Genomic DNA, 21,189 nt, shown 5'->3' on the forward strand with positions numbered 1-21,189 from the left:
CTCATAGTCAATATAATAAAATTCTTGCAGTTCAGCTCCCACCGCCACCTCCCCACTGCTATAACAGCTGACTTCTTGATAGTGGGGGTGTTTTCATGACTGGGCATACTGAAGAAACTTTGCTCCAACTGGAGGATGATTATTTTCAAAAGCATCCAGAAGCTTTTTCCTGACTTTATGTCATAACACTACCCCACCCATGGAAGTGTTTCCATGTGGAGTCAAGCTTATCAGATCCCCTGACATTAACTGTGCCCCTTGGGTCATCCGCAAGTTTAAGATCCACAGAAATGGAAACTAAAATAATTATATGAATTTTATATACCACGTAAAGAAAGATAAAATCAAAATGTTCTAAAATGAAAGGGAAAATATGTCATTATATGTCCTCTTTAGCAGAGAGAAAAATGTACTGACTCTCTGAGGTGGAACAGCTAAACCTGGAGTATAAAGATGACAAATAAAATACTACTCAGGTTGAATTAATGATTTCTAGTAGGTGAGGAGACTATTACCCTTGACAATTTCTTTTAAAACTCTTCTCTTGTGAACCATAATTTTCAAGGAGGTATATGTATGTATATTTGTGTGTGCGTGTGTGTATGCACATATATATAGTTTACATCAAGCATATGTATAAATATATATACACAATACTAGAAAAACTGTGGAATTTTTATCTTGTCTACAAGGTGTAATTTCCTAAACAACAAAATGAGAAGATTATCTTTCCCAGGGGATTATCAGTACTAAATAAGAAAACACACGTAATTTCTTTATAAATTAACAGGCTATTGTAAAGGGAGCAGTATTAGAAAATGTTTGCTTATGGCTGTTCCCTTCACAGTGCTCCTACATGAGGTGAGCTAGTGTTAACACCATTTAAGATAAATAGGATCTGTCTCACAGAATGATTAGGAAGCAGCTTGTCCAGACTTTAGGATGAGTTAGTGGCAAAACCAGAACTTCGAGCCTCTGAGTTTCAGCCCATTTCTCATCCTGCCACACTCCAACAACCCCGTCCTTCCTTGTGTGCTGTCTGACCATATATGAAAAAACAACCCCCTTCCCAATAGTAGAGGGAAATTACGGCAGCTATTTGAAAATGGAACAATTTTTCAAGAGATGAATGTTATGCACCTGTAATATGAAAGCCAAGCCACAAGGGAAGGGTTATCTATGGAACATTTATTCTAGTAATAAGGAAAAACTGAAATGCGATTTTAGAAAGATTTGGGGACAGAGAAATGGAACAAGTGGCAGGAGAGTTCCATTGAAATGACTGGGGTTAGCCAAATACTACAAAATGTAAAAAAAAAAGCTTCGAAATATACAGGGTTGACCAACTCCGTAAGAATACTAAAGCAGGTTTTTGGTGTTTATAACATTAGTTAAAACTGTATTTTACTGCTCTTAGTAAAACATAAGCAGCCCTTCCCCCATATTCAATCATTTGGGGCTCTGTTACCTACAGTATAGCTACCCTGTATACTGAGCCATGGCATGGCCTTCAGGCCAACTCTGAATCCCCAAGACCTGAATTTAGTATTGCCACACTGGCAACATCATTTCTTGCAGTGTTCCCATCAATAAAACTTGAGCAACCATAGATGGCAAACATGACAATATGTGAAGGATGGCAAAAGTCTGTGTTTCACAAGTCCTGTGAAGTCTAGTTTGGATACTTGGATGAAGCTGAAACAGATGAGTCCCTTTTCACAGATTGGTATAAACTTGGTAACTTCCTACCATACACTGTTCAGGAAATTACCAAAATTTCCTAAAATACTGTTTATCCTCTAATACTTCAATGCTCCATCCCAGCACAAAATGCTCTGTCAGCTTTTTGAGCTGTTAAAAATATATGTAATTCTTTTTAAAGAAAGATTTTATTTTTAGAGAGTGGTAAAAGAAGAAGACAGGGATAGAAACATCAGTGTGTGGTTGCCTCTTGCATGCCTTCAGCTGAGGACCTGGCCCACAACCCAGGCATGTGCCCTGACTGGGAATTGAACCAGTGACCCCTTGATTCACAAGTCAGTACTCAATCCACTGAGACACACCAGGTGGGGCAAAATACACAGAATTATTTATGTTGAGGTCAAGGAGACATTCTAAGTTACATATGCAAATGGTTCTAATTTTTATATTTCATTTTGCTTTTTTCCCCTTTTTGAGCCAGAACTCAGTCAGTTTTGTTACATGGCATGCATCTATAATACAGATTAGCTCAAACAGAATTAGCAAAATGGGAAGTGACATTCAGGTAACACAGTAGTCTCTTTGGCTCATGTATGATTTTATTTTTTTGGACATTAAAGTTTTAGAGTGATCAGGGGCAATTTTTTTCTTAAATAAAAGGCTATATGATAGCTATTAAACAAAGCTCAAGATCCTACAGAAGTGTCTTTGCTTAGTCTAAGAAGTGGCAAGAAGTTCAGTGTTTTCTAGAGCCATGCCTCTTTCTCCCCTTTTAAACTGTCTCGAAAACTGCAGGAACAGGTAAAGGAATTACGGAGCTTCTGCCCTGCTCCTGAGTGTAAAAGGAAAGAACATGGACTGATGAAGACAAGCCCCAGATCATGTTTTTAAGTTGGCAGAGAAAGTCGTCTCCATTAGAAGGGAATGACTTTGAGGACCTGTTAATGAGGAGCAGGAGGCTGGAGCCCTAGATTACAGGGCTAAAATGGATTCAAGGGGATTCTAAATGCCAGGTGGGAGTTATGGGGGTCAGTGTTTTGATTTGATTAGGGTTGTTACTGTTTTTATTGGTTCTCTGGTTGCAGAACTGCATAGACTGTGAGTGGTCTGCCCCAACCCCATTTTTCAAACAAGATCTATCATTGTGTGTGATTTTGTGAAATTAGTCAAAGATGTTCCAATTACATGTGTGTAGTATTGGTGGAAAGGTCTGCTCTACCTACACTGTCTTCCTCCTTCACTGGTTCTGGCCCCCAGAAAACAATCCATCTGGGCTGCCTCCACAGTCTCAGGTAAGTTATCCTTCCTCCCACTGTCCAGAAACCAATTCAGCATCACTCTGATGTCCACACATACAACTTTTTAGAGGAAAAGTCTCTCTTCACTGTAAATCCGTTCCTTGGGACATTCCCCTGAGAGATCCCCCTTTTTTATTCCTCCAGAGTCTCCCAATTGGTATTTCTATGCAGTTCCCACAATCAATGCTTATAAAGGTACCTGGACAATGTTTATCATGTACCATTAGCTCACATACCATTTGTGATTATCATTATGATTATTTTGTTTCTTCATATCTCCTAAGTGCACGACTTCTCTAAATTTTCTGCAATTCCTTAGCAGTTAGCTCAATAGATGGCCATCTATCCACTTCCCAGCCTTGTTGATCCTATCCCATTTCACCCAAGTGATACTTTTTAAGTTTTCTTTCTTGATAAGAGCAGACCACTGGTATTAAAGTATTACAAAACTGGATGAATTGAGTATTGGTCTCAATTTTGTCCCTACATTTAAGCTTTGGGAAGAGAAGCTTTTTTTCCATGTGACCTTGAGAATTTACTTCATGGTTTTAAAGTACAGGAGGTAACATTTCAGCCAACAGTATTTTCTGACATCAGTGCACATTCTCTTATAGTGAGTTTACAGAAGAAAGTGTGAATGTTTATGGTTAGCATAGTCTAGCAACCCAGAATCCTCGGGTAAATTCATAGTTATACATAAAGAATAGGAGGTGGAAGGGAAGAGATGTCTTTTAATTATTTGAATTTATCACCTATTTGCTATGAAAGTGAAGTCAACTCACCAGCTGGATGTTTTAAAAATTCAAAACATTTATATTCAATTTTAGACTAAGCCTGGCTTTTAAAATATCCCTATATGGCTGAATGTTTAATTTTCACCTTCTACTTCAATGTTTTGACTGTGAGGAAATGAATTCTCAAAGAGTAATTGGGTCTCCTTTGGTAAGTATTTCCTTACCTCAACTTTCCCCCCCCTACAAAAAAACATTCCAACTGGGCAAATAAAACAAATCAGAATTCAAATTACCACAGAAAGTCTGTTTGTGGTCTGTTTAGATAACAATTCTCTTCAACCACTAGTATGGAAGAAGAGAAGATAACATCTCGAGCAAATGAGAAAGGTCCACGTAATGGAGTGGGCTTCCAAAGGGGCAGTCTTTCCATGAAAACTAGGAAGGCTGTTAATAATTATTTTCATCTTTTTGAAAAGAAAAACTCTGCTATGAGAACATGCAATATTCGCAGTCTTGAATCTTTGGGTGAATTAAATTCAGCTTAATCATATCCACTGGCAAGTGCTTTTGATTAGACTACTTCTGTCACTGTTTGCAACAGCAGCAATAATTACGTAAAATTAGTTATTCCCGTCTACCCGCCATTGACGTTTGCACTGGTGTGGTAGAGGCTCTAGTTTTTTAAAGACTAAGGAAACTGTATGAATTCTCTTTCTACATTGGAGAAACTTTGTGGATATAACAACAAAGGGAGTATTTTCCATCCTCCAGCAGGAAGAGAGAATTGTGTGTGTTATTAAATACTTTGGCTGGCAGAGAAGCAGCATTTTATGAACTTTAAGGCCATTATAAAATTCACCTTTTAAGTCTCTTAGTTTTGATAAAAGCACACAGATCATTTCACTCCCTTTGGCTGTTTCATGTTCCTTTTTCCCTCTACGACCTTCACATTTATGAACTCAAGATCCAAAAGCTACATACAAAGTTTGCAAGTTCCCTCTTTGCTAGCAGATATCCTGACTCTAGTTTACATGTTCCTTTGTGCTTCTTACAACCCAGGAAAATACACCACTTGTATCTAGAGAGTGCTCCTCAAACAATCTATGATGAAGAAGCAGTTTTTTAAATTTCTGATGCATCTCAGACCAAGCTTATATTAAGCACAATAAACATAGATTTTTAGAAAAAGTAAATAGAAAACATGCACAATGCAAGCACAGATTTGTTATTAAATAAACATAAAATTATTCTGTCAAATTCCTCTAAAAATTTCTAAAGAGTTGCCTCAATTTCTGTACTGGTCATGGGCCACTTCTCATCTGCAGACCACACTGAGTGGCATAGCCTTAAAGTTACAGGGGTATGACATTCTTGGCACTCAAATACATATTTTTTTCTTAGCAGTATAAAAGAAACAGAGACAGGTCAATTGAAAGAAAAAAATGGAAAAAAAAAAGGAACTCTCTATTTCTTAACCAAACGTTAATGGCTATAAAGCCAAGCCCTCTGGCTGACAGAAAGTGGTAGAAGAAAGTGAAGATGAAGTATAGGAAGCTAGTGGACAAACAGAGAAGAGGCAACCTCAATCATGGTGAGTGAGTGCAATGACAGCATTGAGACTTTGAATTCAGTAAAGAACTGGCTTCCAGGCAAGGAGAAAAGGAAGAGAGCTCGGTAGGCTAGGGCACATGGAATCACAGCATAGCTTGGCTGTTTCTAAGGGGAAGGGGAAAACACAGGAAAGCAAATTGTGTCACCCAGTGCCTAGGCCAGGTGCTCCATATACTCCATCTCATTAACTCTCTCAAACAAGAATGACCTGAAGAAACACAGAGAAAAATTAACTCACCAAAGGGTCCCAATGACAGTATCTGATAAAGCAAAGGGAATTTGAATTTTTTACATATAAGCTCCAAATGCAATTCTCTGAAACCAATATTTTTCAAGTATTTTGTCCATATAATACCAAGTATATTGTACCTTGTAATTCAGTATACATGTATATGTGCATACGTAACACTTACACACATATTCAGACACAAAATTTTTTTAAATTTTATTTTAATCATTATTCAAATACAGTTTTCAACTTTTTGCTCCAGTCCAGCCCCCCCTCTCCCACCCCTCCCCACTTCCCTCCCATTACCAGCCTCCCCTTAGTTTTTGTCCATGTGTCCCCTTTAAGTTTCTTCCCTTGAACCCTTCCTCAATGTCCCCTGAAATTCCCTCTACTCTCCCCTGTGGTCACTGTCAGCCTATCCTCTATTTCAGTGTCTTTGGTTATATTTTGTTTGTTTCTTGGTTTTGTTGTTTAGGTTCCTGTTAAAGGTGAGATCATATGGTATTTGTCTTTCACTGCCTGGCTTGTTTCACTTAGCATAATGTTTTCCAGCTCCATCCATGCTGTTGCAAAGGGTAGGTGCTCCTTCTTTCTTTCTGTTGCATAGAATTCCATTGTGTAAATGTACCATAGTTTTTTGATCCATTCATTTACTGATGGACATCTTGGTTGCTTCTAGCATCTAGCTATTGTAAATTGTGCTGCTATGAACATTGGGGTGCGTTGGTTCTTTTGGATTGGTGTTTTAATGTTCTTAGGATAGAGTCCCAGCAGTGGAATTGCTGGGTCAAAAGGGAGATCCATTTTTAGTTTTCTGAGGAAGTTCCATACTGCTTTCCATAGTGGTTGTACCACTCTGCAGTCCCACCAACAGTGCACTGGGGACCCCTTTTCTCCACCACCTCTCCAACACTTGTTGTTTGTTGCTTTGTTTATGATGGCCATTCTGACTGGTGTGAAGTGGTATCTCATTGTGGTTTTAATTTGTATCTCTCTGATAGCTAGCGATATTGAACATCGTTTCATGTGTCTTTGGATTTTCTGTATGTCCTCCTTGGAGAAGTGTCTGTTCAAGTCCTTTGCCCATTTTTTAATTGGATTTCTTGTCTTTTTAGAGTGCAGTTGTGTAAGTCCTTTATATATTTTGGAGATTAAACCCTTGTCTGAGGTATCATTGGCAAATATGTTTTCCCATACAGTTGGCTCTCTTTTAATTTTGATACTGTTTTCTTCAGCTGGGCAGAAGCTTTTAATTTTGATGAGGTCCCATTTCTTTATTCTTTTCTTTATGTCCCTTGCTCTAGGGGACAAATCAGTAAAAATGTTGCTGCGTGAAATATCTGAGATTTTCCTACCTACGTTCTCTTCTAGGACTTTAATGGTGTCACGTTTTATATTTAAGTCTTTTATCCACCTTGAATTTATTTTTGTATATGGTGTCAGTTGGTGCTCGAGTTTCATTTTTTTGCACGTGGCTGTCCAGTTCTCCCAACACCATTTGTTGATGAGGCTATTTTTACTTCATTTTATGTTGCTGCCTCCTTTGTCAAATATTAATTGACCATAGAGGCTTGGGTTTATTTCTGGGTTCTCTGTTCTGTTCCATTGGTCTATGTGTCTGTTTTTATGCCAGTACCAGGCTGTTTTTGATTACAGTGGCCTTGTAGTATAGTTTAGTGTCAGGTATTGTGATCCCTCCTACTTTACTCTTCTTTCTCAAAATTGCAGCAGCTATTCAGGGTCGTTTATGACTCCATATAAATTTCTGAAGTGTTTGTTCTATGTCTGTGAAATATGCCATTGGTAATTTAATAGGAATTGCATTGAATGTGTAAATTGCTTTGGGTAGTATGGACATTTTGATGATATTAATTCTTCCAATCCATGAACACGGTATATGTTTCCATTTGTTTGTGTCTTCCTTGATTTCTTTCCTGAGTGTTATGTAGTTTTCTGAATACAGGTCTTTTACCTCTTTGGTTAGGTTTATTCCTAGATATTTTATTTTTCTTTTTGCTATTTCAAATGGGATTTTTTCCTTGATCTCTGCTTCTGCTGTTTCATCGTTGGTGTACAGAAATGCTTTTGATTTCTGGATATTGACTTTGTATCCTGCTGTTCTGCCAAATTCATTGATTAGGTCAAGCAGTTTTTTGGTGGAGTCTATAGGATTTTCTATGCACACTATCATGTCATCTGCAAACAGTGACAGTTTTTTGTTTCCTCCTTTCTGATTTGGATGCCTTTTATTTCTTTTTCTTGTCTGATTGCTGTGGCTAAAATTTCCAGTACTATATTGAACAGAAGTGGTGAAAGTGGACAGCCTTGCCTTGTTCCTGATCTTAGTGGAAAAGATTTTACTTTTTGCCCATTGAGTATGATGTTGGCTGTAGGTCTCTCATATATGGCCTTTATTATGTTGAGGAATGCTCCCTCTATTCCCACTTTGCCGAGTGTTTTTTATCATGAATGGGTGCTGTACCTTATCAAATGCTTTTTCTGCATCTATTGATATGATCATGTGGTTTTTGTCTTTGCTTTTGTTTATGTGATGTACTGCATTTACTGATTTGCGAATATTGTACCATCCTTGCATCCCTGGAATGAATCCCACTTGGTCATGGTGTGTGATCTTTTTAATGTATTGTTGGATGCGGTTTGCCAGTATTTTGTTGAGGATTTTAGCGTCAATGTTCATCAGTGATATTGGCCTGAAGTTTTCTTTCTTTGTCGTGTCTTTATCTGGTTTTGGAATTAGGATGATGTTGGCCTCATAAAAAGAGTTTGGGAGTCTCCCATCTTTTTGGACTTTTTGGAATAGTCTGTGAAGGATAGGGGTCAACTCTTCCTTAAATGCTTTTTAGAATTCTCCTGTGAAACCATCTGGACCAGGGCTTTTGTGTGTTGGGAATTTTTTGATTACTGCTTCAATTTCTTTTGTTGTTATTGGTCTGTTCAGGCTTTCTGCTTCTTTTTCATTGAGTTTTGGAAGATTATATTTTTCTAGAAATTTGTCCATTTCACCTAGGTTTTCAAATTTCTTGGCATACAGTTCTTTGTAGTAATTTCTTACAATCCTTTGTGTTTCTGTGGTATCTGTTGTAATCTCTCCTCTTTCATTTCTGATTGTGTTTATTTGGGTCTTCTCTTTTTTTTTCTTGATGAGTCTGCTTAAAGGCTTGTCAATTTTGTTTATCTTTTCAAAGAACCAGCTCTTGGATTCATTGGTCCTTAGAATTGTGCTTTTAGTTTCTATGTCATTTAATTCTCCTCTGATCTTGGTTATTTCCTTCCTTCTGCTTGCTCTGGGCTGTCTTTGTTGTTGTTCCTCGAGTTCTTGTAGATGTAGGGTTAGGTTGTTTGTTTGGAATGTTCTAACTTTTTTAGGTGGGCCTGTATCACTATGAACTTCCCTCTCAGGACTGCCTTGGCTGTGTCCCATAAGTTTTGGGTTGTTGTGAGTTCATTTTCATTTGTTTCCAGAAACCTTTTGATTTCTTCCCTAATATCATTCTTGACCCAGTCCTTGTTTAATAGTATGCTATTTAATCTCCATGATTTTTAGTGTTTTGGGTTTTTTCCCTGGGGTTAGTTTCTAGCTTCAGTCCCTTGTGGTCTGAGAAAATGCTTCGTATGATTTCAATTTTCTTGAAATTCTTGAGGCTTGTTTTGTGTCCTATCATGTGGTCTATCTTTGAAAATGTTCCGTGTACATTTGAAAAGAATGTATATTTAGCTTCTTTTGGATGGAGGGCTCTGTATATATCAGTAAAGCCCATTTCATCAAGGGTATTGTTCAATGCCACAATATCTTTGTTGATATTTTGTTTAGAAGATCTGTCCATTTTTGATAGTGGGGTGTTAAAATCTCCCACTACAATTGTGTTGCTGCCCATATCTTTCTTGAAGTCCTCTAAGATTTTCTTTATGTATTTGGGTGCTCCTATGTTGGGTGCATATATATTTACAATATTTATGTCTTCTTGGTGGATTCTTCCCTTGAGTATTATGAAGTGACCTTCTGGGTCTCTCTTTATGGACCTTTTTTGGAAGTCTATTTTGTCTGATATGAGTATTGCTACCCTGGCTTTTTTTTCCTGTCCATTTGCTTGGAAGATTTGTTTCCAGCCCTTCATTTTCAGCCTGTGTAGGTCAGACACAAACTTTCATGAAAAAATGTGTTACTGTACTTCTTATCATGTGCACCTGTATTATATTCACATTTCCTATTCTACCCTACCTCATTTTGCAACATCAATAAGTAAATGAATGCTGGGCACAACCCCCAATTGATTCCAAAGCCCACGAGTGCTTTAAGGCCATTCTACAACTCCTCCCCAATAACCCATACCAGTGAGATCTAAAGTGTGCTCTGCCTCCTTGGTAAGAAAGCTTTTTATTTTTAATTTGTAATTTCAAACTGATTTCATCCCTCAAATAACAAGATACCAGGTTTCATCCCTCCTCCTGCTCCCTCAGGCAGTAGTAACAATGGTCCTAAAAATATGTGTTTTCTGATGAAAGAACTCATGAAACAGGGAAGATGAAACCTGTGGAGAAATAAATGAATTCAGGCACCAAAACTCAAAGGGAACAAAGCCTCTGCAGGGAGGTGCCATCATCACCTTAAAAATACTCATTAGCACCCGTTTCAGCCTGAACAAACAGCTGTCTCCATAGCCACATTTACGTTCTTTGGACCAGATGTCATACATCCTTCCTAAGTTAATGCCTCTTCTGTGTCCCTTTCAAGAATTTCACCCTACTACAAACAATACTTATTTTGCAATCACTAGATAATAAAACTCTAATAAAAATTTTGTCTCTTCACCTAAATGTCCTACGTCTCTTTCTATTTTGCCCTATGGCTTCTTGTCTTTCTTGTGCATTCTCAATGATTACCAGGCAAGACCCTTTGTTAGCTGCACTAATTTCTGCCTTGTTCCTGCTATGCTCATGAAAATACAGTAGGAGGCCAAAGAAGGAACATCATTCTCTACCACTTTACTCCTAAAATGTCCAGCTGGGGCTCTCACTGGGAGAGAGTTGATGGGCTCATCTGACATATGACTTTTCACAGGTCATGCCAGTTAGTACGTAAACTCTGCTCTTCCGGAGGGAATTCTAATCAATTGAAGTGCTATAAAAGTATGAATAAGCACAGTTCATATACCTGGAATGTTCATAAAATACTTGCTGTAAGGCATCTACATTAAATAACTACTGTCAATTTAGTGACTCACAGCATAACTGAATGGGTATTTTCATTATTTATTACTCACAAAAATACTGAGCTGACCAAAATAGATTCATTTGCATTAACTAGTCACTTTTAGCCATGGCAGGACTCATCTGAGTGCCCACATGTGCTCTTTTGAGAACAAAGTAAAACTTGGACCAATTCCTCCAGCAAGAACCTCACACATTAGCTGGATTTCAAATATTCTGTATTCAGCACAGATAGAAAATATCACAAAATTAACAAATCAGATCCATTAAATTTAGCAACATTTACATAACTACAACCTGAAGTGTTGTAAAAGTTGTGATTTTACAACTGTGAACTAATAACTCTTCAAAAGAGTTTTGTGACACAATTATATGAGACAAAGAAGAAATGAAGAGATTCATGGAAAACTGAAGAAACCCTGGGGGCTCCATTGAGAAAAATTATGTGCTCTCCATTCATAAGAAAAGTGAAGCTTTAGTGAGAACTAACTATATTACAGTGTGTCATCTCAACAAACAGCTTCAGTGACTTAGCAGAAGAATACTAGGTGTGTGTTTTATAATTTATAAGAAAAGAGTAAACAGTGTAAAGCAAACACATTCTTTTAACTATCTGATGACACTAATGACTGTATCTTAGGAAATGAGCCACAAGTACAACAATGGAGAGTGACAGGTAGAATGTTTAAAACATTCTTAAGAGACTGATTAATTTCCTATGTCAGAATTTTTATTGCTTGGTATCTTTAGAAACTAGTTCGTTTTGTTCTAAATCTCAGAATGACACAAATCATCACAACATAAGCTTCCACTTAATTTTTTTCCTAAATTACTGTTGATTTAGAGATGATTTCCTCTTCACATATATAACTGGTGATAGTCTACCAGCTAAACTATGTCTTGCTTTGAAAAATTATATAGTTAGCTTCTATATAAAGTATAAACCAAACCTAAACATTTTAATAATGTATTATTTAGACATTTTTCAGTTTAGCAAAAACAAAACAGTGGTGCTTTGTTATGCTAACTGAAATAAGCCAGACAATGAGAGACAAATACCGTATGATCTCACCTATGAGTTGAACCTAATCAACAAAACAAACAAGCAAGAAAAATATAACCAGAGACATTGAAATTAAGAACTGACAGTAACCAGAGAGGAGGGTGGAAGGGATAATGAGGGGAAAGAAGGTGAAGGGTTGTCAAGGAACATGCATAAAGGACACATGGACAAAGCCAAAGGGGAGAAGGAGTGAGGGTGGGTGGGGGAAAGTAGTGGTGGGAAAATGGAAACAACTGTACTTGAACAACAATAAATAAAGAAAAGAGAAAAAACAAACCATAGTGGAAATAATAATCAATCAATCCATCAATCAATCAATCAATATAAATAAGTTCTTCTAAAAACTCCAAGGGTTCTGTTAATGTCCCTAATTGTGAGCTCCCCATATTCCTGAAGAAGAAATCACAAATTTTGCTTACAATGTTTCATTAGCCTGGCTGGGGTCAGAAGCAAGAGCCACACAGAGGATTCACTCCTGGCTCAAAATGCAGAAAGAAGGAATTATCAAAAATCAACTAAGTTATTTTGTTAATTTCTCTTCTTGATAGTTTGTTACTGGTATATAAAAATGCAACCAACTTCTGAGTATTAATTTTGTATCCTGCTACTTTACTGAATTCATTTTCAGTTCTCACAGTTTTTTGGTGGACTCTTTGGTGTTCTCCATATATTGTATCATGCCTTTCCAATTTGGATGCCTTTTATTTCATTTTCTTGTCAGACTGTGTGGCTAGGACTTCCAATTCTATATTGAACAGAAATGGTGAAAGTGAACATCCTTGTTTCGTTCCTGATATTAAGGAAACAATTTTTAGCTTTTCACCACTGCATATGGTGTTAGCTCTGGGTTTGTCACATTTCGTCTTATTATGTTGAGGTATGTTCCCTTTAGTTCCACTTTGCTGAGAATTGTAGTAATAAATGGATGCTTATCAATATTTTTAGGTGTGTCTCCTCGAGTAAGGAAAACAAACAAAAATACATAAATGGGACTAGATTAACCTAAAAAGCTTTTGCACAGAAAAGAAAACCATCAACAAAACAAAAAGACAATCAACTAAATGGGAGAAGATATTTGCCAATGACACATCCAGTAAGGGGTTAATACCCAAAATATATAAGAAACTTGCACAATGTAATACAAAAAGATGAATGACCTGATTAAAAAATGATGAGAGGACCAGAATAGACACTTCTCCAAAGAAGACATACAGATGGCCAACAGGCACAAGAAAAGATGCTCAATGTCACTAATTAGCAGAGAAATGCAAATAAAAAAAAACCACAGTGAGATATCAGCTCATACCTGCCAGAATGGCTACCATCAATAAATCAACAAACAACAAGTGTTGGAAAGGATGTGGAGGAAGGGGAACCCTCCTGCACTGTTGGAGGCAATGCAGTGGTGCAGCTACTGTGGAAAGCAGTATGGAGTTTTCTCACAAAATTAAAAATAAAATAGCCATATGACTTAACAATCCCAGTTTGGGGTCTTTATTTGAAGAAATTAAAAACACTAATTCATGCCCTGGCTGGCATAGCTCAGTGGATTGAGTTCGGGCTGCAAACCAGGCATCGCAGGTTTGATTCCTAGTCAGGGCACATGCCTAGGTTGCAGGCCATGCCCCCCAGCAACCGCACATTGATGTTTCTCTCTCTCTCTCTCTCTTTCTCTCCCTTCCCTCTGTAAAAATAGATAAATAAAATCTTTAAAAAAAGCAGAGTAGTTCTCTTTAAAAAAAACAACAAAACACTAATTCAAATATATATATGCACCCCATGCCCATTGTAGTATTATTCACAATAGCCAAGATATAGAAGTAACCAAAGCACCCACCAGGAGATGAGATGATTAAAAGAAAAAAGCTGTAATACATATATACAGTAGAATATTACCTGGCCATAAAAGAGAATGAAATCTTACCATCTGCAAAATGGATGGAACCAGAGGGCACTATGCTAAGTAAAATAAGTCAGAGAGAGAAAAACAAATATTATATAATTTCACTTATATGTGAAATCTAAAGAACAAAAAACACACAGAAACAGACTCATGGAGAGCAAACTGATGGTTGGCAGGTGAGCGGGAGGTTGGGCCTGGGTGATAAAGCTGAACAGATTAAGAATTACAAATTGGCAGTTACAAAATAGTCATGGGCAATAAAGTACAGCATAGGGAATATAATCAATAATATTGTAATAATTATATATGGTGTCAGCAGGGGTACTAGACTTATTGGGATCACTTCATAAATTATATAAGTGTCTAACCACTATGCTGTACACTTGAAACTAATATAATATTGAATGTCAATTGTAATTAAAAAATAAATAAAGTAAAATGACCAAGTTTTTATTTTACATAAAAAAAGTTTAATCGGTAAGGGAAACTAAACTGATCCCCACATTAAACTAATGATATAATACAGTATCAAATTTATTAATGTTCAAAGTAGTCTAGAATTTAAGGAATCTATTGGATTAATCAGGAAATGATTCAAGATACAAATAAATAATTAGCAAATGGTCTGAAAAGGCAATCTGTGTTAACGAGATTAATAAAGAGATTAGTAAAGAATAACGAGATTAGTAAAGAGATGTTTGGGAAAATATTCACCTTCACCACTAAATCAAGTCATTTAAATTAAAGCAAACATCAGGTATAGTTTTAAACATGAGTACATTTCTTAAATATCTAAAAATTTCAAAACCAAACATTTGTGAGCTTCTGGCAAATTCCTTCATGCATTCAGGAGGGAAGCATGACAACTTACTACAGCACTTAATAGTAAAGACCATAAAGAGAATCATGCTCTTTGCCACTCTACAAGTAGGCTAGGAGAGAAATCTTACCTGCAAAAATTACTTAGGCCATGACCTGACCAAAATCACTCTAAAGCTTTTCAACTCACCTATAAAATAATAAAAGAAGAATGCCTACTTTGAAAGATCTGAGGGCTACAAGGATGAGAGTGGGCAAGCACGCATCCTGGTAGGAGAGGACGCAGGCTCCTGGAACCCAGTGAGGAGGGCTGGGGCTCTGCTGCTAGGCAGCCTGTTTTTGCATCTTGACACAGATATTTATTGGAAGTGGGTATAAAACTGTACCCATTTCAAAGAGGCTACTGTAGAATGCTTCTTAGAAGACTGCCTGGTACACTGTGAGCATGTGTCAAAGTTAAGATTTAGCACTGGTTTTTATCCAAATGTATTTGGCTTTAGCTTTAGGAAGGTGAAATAGTTGAATGCCCATGTCTAGGTAATTTCTGGCATCCTGTAGTTATATGTATCAATAATAATGTGATTATGTAGGCTACTGATATCCATATCTATTCAGCATAACAAGGTCAGTAATCCAAACCAGAGATGTCATTTGCATTTATTTAAATATATAAAGACTAATTTTCAGATACTATACATAATTATTCTAGAGTCAACTAAGGGTGAAAAATCTAATGTGATTAAATGTTAAAAATTTACCAAGTCCATTGAATTATGAATGTACTTTTTTATAAGAGTAAAATGTTACAATAATTAATGGTGATTGTGAAAGCTGTTAATTATAGTTACAAAATTATTTAAAATTTTCAAGTAATTTAATAGATAAATATAGTGAGTATTACTATGAGGAACAATGCTACTTCTGGCCAAGATGGGGGTACATTAATGACAAATGGTCAGTGGTTCACACAAAGTGGCCCAGTGACTTCAGAAAATAGCAGATGGGGGACTATGCAAGTGGGGTTGAGCTCAGAGGAGGCTATCACTCAACCTTCTCTGCTCCAGGCATGGTCAACTGTTATGACTTCCTGTTCCTGTCATTACAACTGTTGCTGTCACTGCACATTTACTGACTATCTGCTATGTGCCACTCTCTATTAAGTGCTTCATATGTCTTCCTTTATTTGATCCCCCTCAAAACCCCACTGAGAAATGTATTGTGATCATTTCACAAAAGGGTTAAAAATCTTCCCCAAAGTCATACAGAAAACTAAAATTTTAATCCAATCAGCCTCATTCTAGGGTTAATGTTTTAACCCAACATAAAATCAAGATTTCATAATACATCACAAAGGCAGATAATCAAATATTTGTGGTAATACTCTCTGGAGAACATTAAAAATAGAGGAATGAAAAATACGCTAGAAGCTAATAGGGTAATCTTCAGCTTTGAACTACAACTTCTTAAAAAGTTAGTTTATTCTCAATCACAGAGCTATTCTCTTAAGAATAAAAAATTAAAACCCACCATGCTTAAGACAAGAGTGTGGAGCCAAAATTAGTTTTGTTATTTTATCTCAAGTAAACAAAAAAGTTAGTGACAACATACAAGATAACGAGATTAGAATAAATCTATTTCTTTAAAAATTACCAAGCTCACTGAAAAACATGAATTTTAAATGAGACATTTAATATAGTATAAACAGTTAGATCAACTCCTGGATCTCTTCAGAAGCCCAGAAGATACTGTTTATTCTTGTTGCTTATTAATGCTGTAAAATGATGTAACGCTCATGTGGCTTTTCTTTAAAAAATGCAGTTTAAGGTCGAATTATTAAAAAACAGATGTCCTATTTCCTTAGCTTACACAAGCCTAGAGAAGACAAACATCATCCTCTAAGTGCTAATGTAACCTGGGGGTTAGAAACATTTGTGATGAATTATAGAGGTACTCGATGATGCTAAGTACACTACATTTTCTTTCTCAACAAGGAGTACTTTCACATGTTTTTGTCAAGAGACACCACAAGAATCATTCCTGACATTCATTATTGTACAATTAAAACAATCATGGCTGCCAGTAATGAAATGGGAAAAAAGGTAGAAAAGATAAATACCGGTTATTGCAGGTATTTTTAACAAAGACTAATTTCTCTTTCATTTAACCAATATTTTTTGTGAATAACTCATACAAGGCATTGCTCTCAATCCTCACGGAGAAACAGACCATGCAGACAAAAACATACTGAATAGAATTACAAAGCAATATAAGTATAAATGCTAATCACATAATTTTTTATGTTAACACACAGGGGGAATATTAGGACTTGTAGGCTAATCTAGGGTAGTGATATTGGAGAAGGAAGGAAGGATAAAAGGGAGATGTCGAGTTACAACTGAATAATTTCATGTCTAAATAGATACTGAAAGGCTAGGAAGCTGATGATGTCCAACATGATTTTAAGCCCAAATGATGCAGAAGAACAGTGATTGCATATTATTCTGGCAACTGAACTCTACCTGACAAAAAAGCAACACAGTAAATATTGTACTTCTATATCCCCAATCGGGTGTGCTACTTAGCATATGGCAGGCACCCACTTAGCTGCTGAATAAAGTACCTGAATACATTAGAAACAAGAAATGGCAATGAATGTATTTTTAAATCACTTTATATATCTTACTGGTAGGGTTATTTTTTTCATTAATTCTTCTCTATCATTTATATAATTAACACATTAGGAAAAAAGAGCCACTGTATGTATTTTGAAAGTACCTCCATGATTCATTCCAAATTTCTGAGCAAAGCATTAAAGGTCTTATCAGCCTATAAGTACATCCTTATCTTCTTTCACACCTTAAATCTGTAAACATGTATGGAGTAACTACTGTGTGCCAGGGACTGCTGCAGGCACCACTGATTCAAAGTTGAATAAGACTCAAGCCCCATTCTTAATCCTAGTGAGGTAGGCCAGTAATTATACTGCAATGGTGTGAGCAGTGATAGAGCTATTCCAACAGTCATTTAGGGCATAGAGAAGGGGCTCTAAAGCTAGCTAAGGGAGATGGATGTTACTGATGACTCTTTGGAGGAAGTGATCTCTAGGCTAAGTCTCCCAGGATGAGTACTTACTTAGCCAGGCCAGCAGTGGAAGGAAAATGGAATAGGGGTTTATCAATTGTTTATTCAGAAAACATCTATGAGGTAAAAGACACATTGGGCATGAGGTAGATTGTTGTGAACCACCCTGTCTGCTTTCAGAAGCTGTAATCCTCCACAGCTAAGGCTGAGTGAGAGACCTTCAGACCCTAAGCCACTAAGGAGACAAAGCTTATCTCCCTGGCAGGGGCACTGCCTCTGCCCCATTTACTTCACTCTGCTTTGCCCCAAGTCTCACTTGTTAGCCAATGATGGGTAAGATTCCTCAAGGGAGGGATGACCTAAGACAAGGATGGTCATGGGGGGCCCTCAGGGAAAGACTTGGGGGGCTATAGCAAAAGGGAGTGATGGACCCTCACCTCTCAGCTGTGACATAGCTTGAGTCCTCATTCTGTCTGTGAGAAGTCTCCTAATCTCTTGGTTGCCTTACTTCCCTTGCCTGACGTAAGCCTGAAACAATGAGAGAGGGCAGTGTAGCCCTGTGCTGGAAAGGGTGGGTTCCCCAGGGCAATCAGGCCTATGAAAAAATGCATAAAATCCTGTGAAACCTGCTTTGCTAAGAATCCTCTCAATTTTCTGATAAGGGTTAGAACAGGAAATGAGTTTGTTTTCCAAAGTTTTATAGCCCTTTAGCTAGCAGATCCTGACTCAGAATAAGCTCTCATAGTTCTTTTTATGTTTGATCTTTACTGCCTGACAATGATTGATGAGCTTTACCTGTATTCCTATGCAAAATGAACCCAACAAAAGCCCATTGAGGAAAAGGCTCTTGGCCTTTCTCCTTTGAGAGATCGGCCACCTTTCCTCCCCAAGCAGATCATGTCTTAGTAGACTTATTCTCACCTGTGGCAGCTGGGGCGGGGGGTGCCCTGTGGTTGGAGCCCCCCCCCCCCCACCCCACAGTAGACAGGTTCATAGTCCTTCAGATGCTTCAAGTCTAACAGGGTAGGCACCACATAATCAAAAAATTAGAATACAAAGTTACAAAAGTATGTCAATTGCAAGAGATCTACAGAAGCACTAAGAGAAGCACTACAGAAAAGAGAAGCTAGTGCAAATTTAGCATTATTGTCAGCGTAAATTAAGAAATAAACCGGTCTGTCACTGAGAAATTTTAAAGCCCCACACAAATACAAGGATGGAGGAATACTTGTGCTTCGCTTTATTCACTGTGCAAGCTTTAGAAGGATTAACCAGTGCTCAATAACTGAAATCAAGATGTGATTTGACTGCACGAAGAGCAGCATTTCCACAGCTGCTTTAGGAATCACAGTATGTCTAGGAGAGCAACCGAGCTCTTCCAGAACTATTAAAATGCTTTATACTTTACAGCTTGATAATTTGCTTTTATAAAACTTCTTTCAAGAGCTGCACTGCTGTCATAAGTGGTCTTCCAGGGAGTTGAACTCCCACTTGGCACACAAACAGGTCAGATACTTTAAAACTAACCATAACTGTGAGGGGTTTGAAAGCTACTTTACCCCCATGAGAGTTAACTGCCAGAGAGGCAGTTCCTTCAGAGAGCATTTTAGAGAGCATCTTTAAACCTTTTCATTAGGCGGAACTACTTCCACACCCAGAGGAGAAAACTGAACTAGAGACAAAGAATACTTAAAAGTTGTTCAGAAAAAAACAACATTTTGTAGTATTTTTAAATAAAAATCACTCAGTTTGTTTAATACTTAGTTATCTATCAGACTGAATATTTGTTGGTAGACAGTGAAATAAAGAGATAAGATGATGGGGTACTATCTGTTTAGAATTCAGTTATTTATCAGCAACATGAAGAGTTAAGTCCTAGAGAATAAGCACACAGAAAAAAAACAAATAAACCAAAACCAAAACATAATGAACAAACAAAAATCCCCTGAACTGCCAAACAGAATTCCCCAAGTCCATTAACTTAGATGACTCAGATCCTGTATTTCGCATATACACAAAAATTAAGTTATCTGGTTTCTGAATCTTCAAAAATGTACAAGAAAGGAAGAGACTGCTAAAAGCAGACAACAGTGAGGAAACTGAGCTGCCAAAAGGTAAGACACTATAAAATATAAAAGACAGTTGAGACAAGTCAAGCACCACAGTTGTGAGTATATGTACACCACTACTCTGCAGCAGTACTATAAGAAAACCTTTGTAATTCTTCATGAGGACCTTCACTCACTACCAACACATCAGCTTATGCTCTGCAAAGCATAAGAGTTCAGAAAGATTGTCATCTAGTAGAGTTCAGGATGATTTTATCTATAAGTGGTCAAACAACTCCTGGTACTAAAGGAGTCCATTATCAGCCATCTTGAAAATTCAGCTCTTCAGACAATTTCATACTAAGGACAGCCATGCTGTATTATCATTTCAACTTCGGTTTCCCTTTCAATTTCAGGACATTAGCTTCCATGATGACATGGTAAAGATTAACCTGCACATGGCCCAATCTCTAGTCCATGGGAAGACAGTAGACCCTTAGCTTTTAGAATATTCCTGATGTTAGCTCTAACTAGGAGCTTATAGAACTACTGCACATGGTCAGACACCAAGTCAGCTGATACTCATGGGCCCATAGGTCCTCTAGCTGCTCAAGAGTCCTTTCAGTTCTTGGACTCACCCAAACAAACAACCTCACAAAGGTGTCCAGAAAGTTTCCTACTAAAAATTACCTTACTAAATAGAATATGGAGTATTTACTTGTCCCATCATGCTTTGAATAGCTCTAGACAAAAGGCTCAAAGTAAAAGTTTATTCTTCCTTCTAGATTACTGCAAGTCATCTGGTCCCAAGAGTTGCCTATAACTGCTCCATTACTGATACCAAAAGGCTGGAGGTTGCTAAAATCTGACATTTAAAAGTGTCCCAGGCACAGGGTGAAAACTGATGAAAAGCAACTTACTTCCCATCACCAAATTAAAGAATGCAAGACAGGGTGGCTGCTTAATTCTTTAAGGAGATAAAGTCATAAATCCAATCTTAAACTGGATTTACAGCATATATTACTTTTATTAAAAAAGAATGCCAAGAAATACCATTTGCTTTTTCCATCATAACTTGCGACTGGAAAGGTTTTATTGAAAGACTCTGCACATCTCATTTTGGAGTAATCTGTTAACCACTAACATATAAAATGCTAACATTTTTGTTGGCAAATGCACAGACAATCTTTGCACTGAGCATATAGACTGTTATAGAATGGCACCTATAGTTCATCATTGGTATGATAAAATAATATATGTGGTCTCTGTCTCTGGTTCCTGGTACAGGGCTTCAAAAACTCTTAGAATTTTCTGAATGACAGCAGTATATTTGTGATATTAATGGGTTGACTCAGGGAAGGACCCCTAGATAGGTTCTAGATGGAAGCTGGTCACCATAAAGATAAACCACCTGATTAAAGGGCTGATGTTTTCAAAGGGATTGGCAACTGAGTTCAATCTCACAGCCAATGG

At 37.2% G+C, this 21,189-nt stretch overlaps 1 protein-coding gene across 3 annotated transcripts in view; it reads right to left on the bottom strand.

Moving 5' to 3' along the window:
- PTPRM (protein tyrosine phosphatase receptor type M) overlaps positions 1-21,189 on the bottom strand; it is an 811,120-nt gene that overhangs the window by 508,214 nt on the left and 281,717 nt on the right. The gene's annotated exons all lie outside the window — the stretch shown is intronic.

The sequence above is a fragment of the Phyllostomus hastatus genome, unplaced genomic scaffold, assembly GCF_019186645.2.
Source record: "Phyllostomus hastatus isolate PE091 unplaced genomic scaffold, TTU_PhHast_1.1 phas_contig_80, whole genome shotgun sequence".
Taxonomy (NCBI): domain Eukaryota; kingdom Metazoa; phylum Chordata; class Mammalia; order Chiroptera; family Phyllostomidae; genus Phyllostomus; species Phyllostomus hastatus.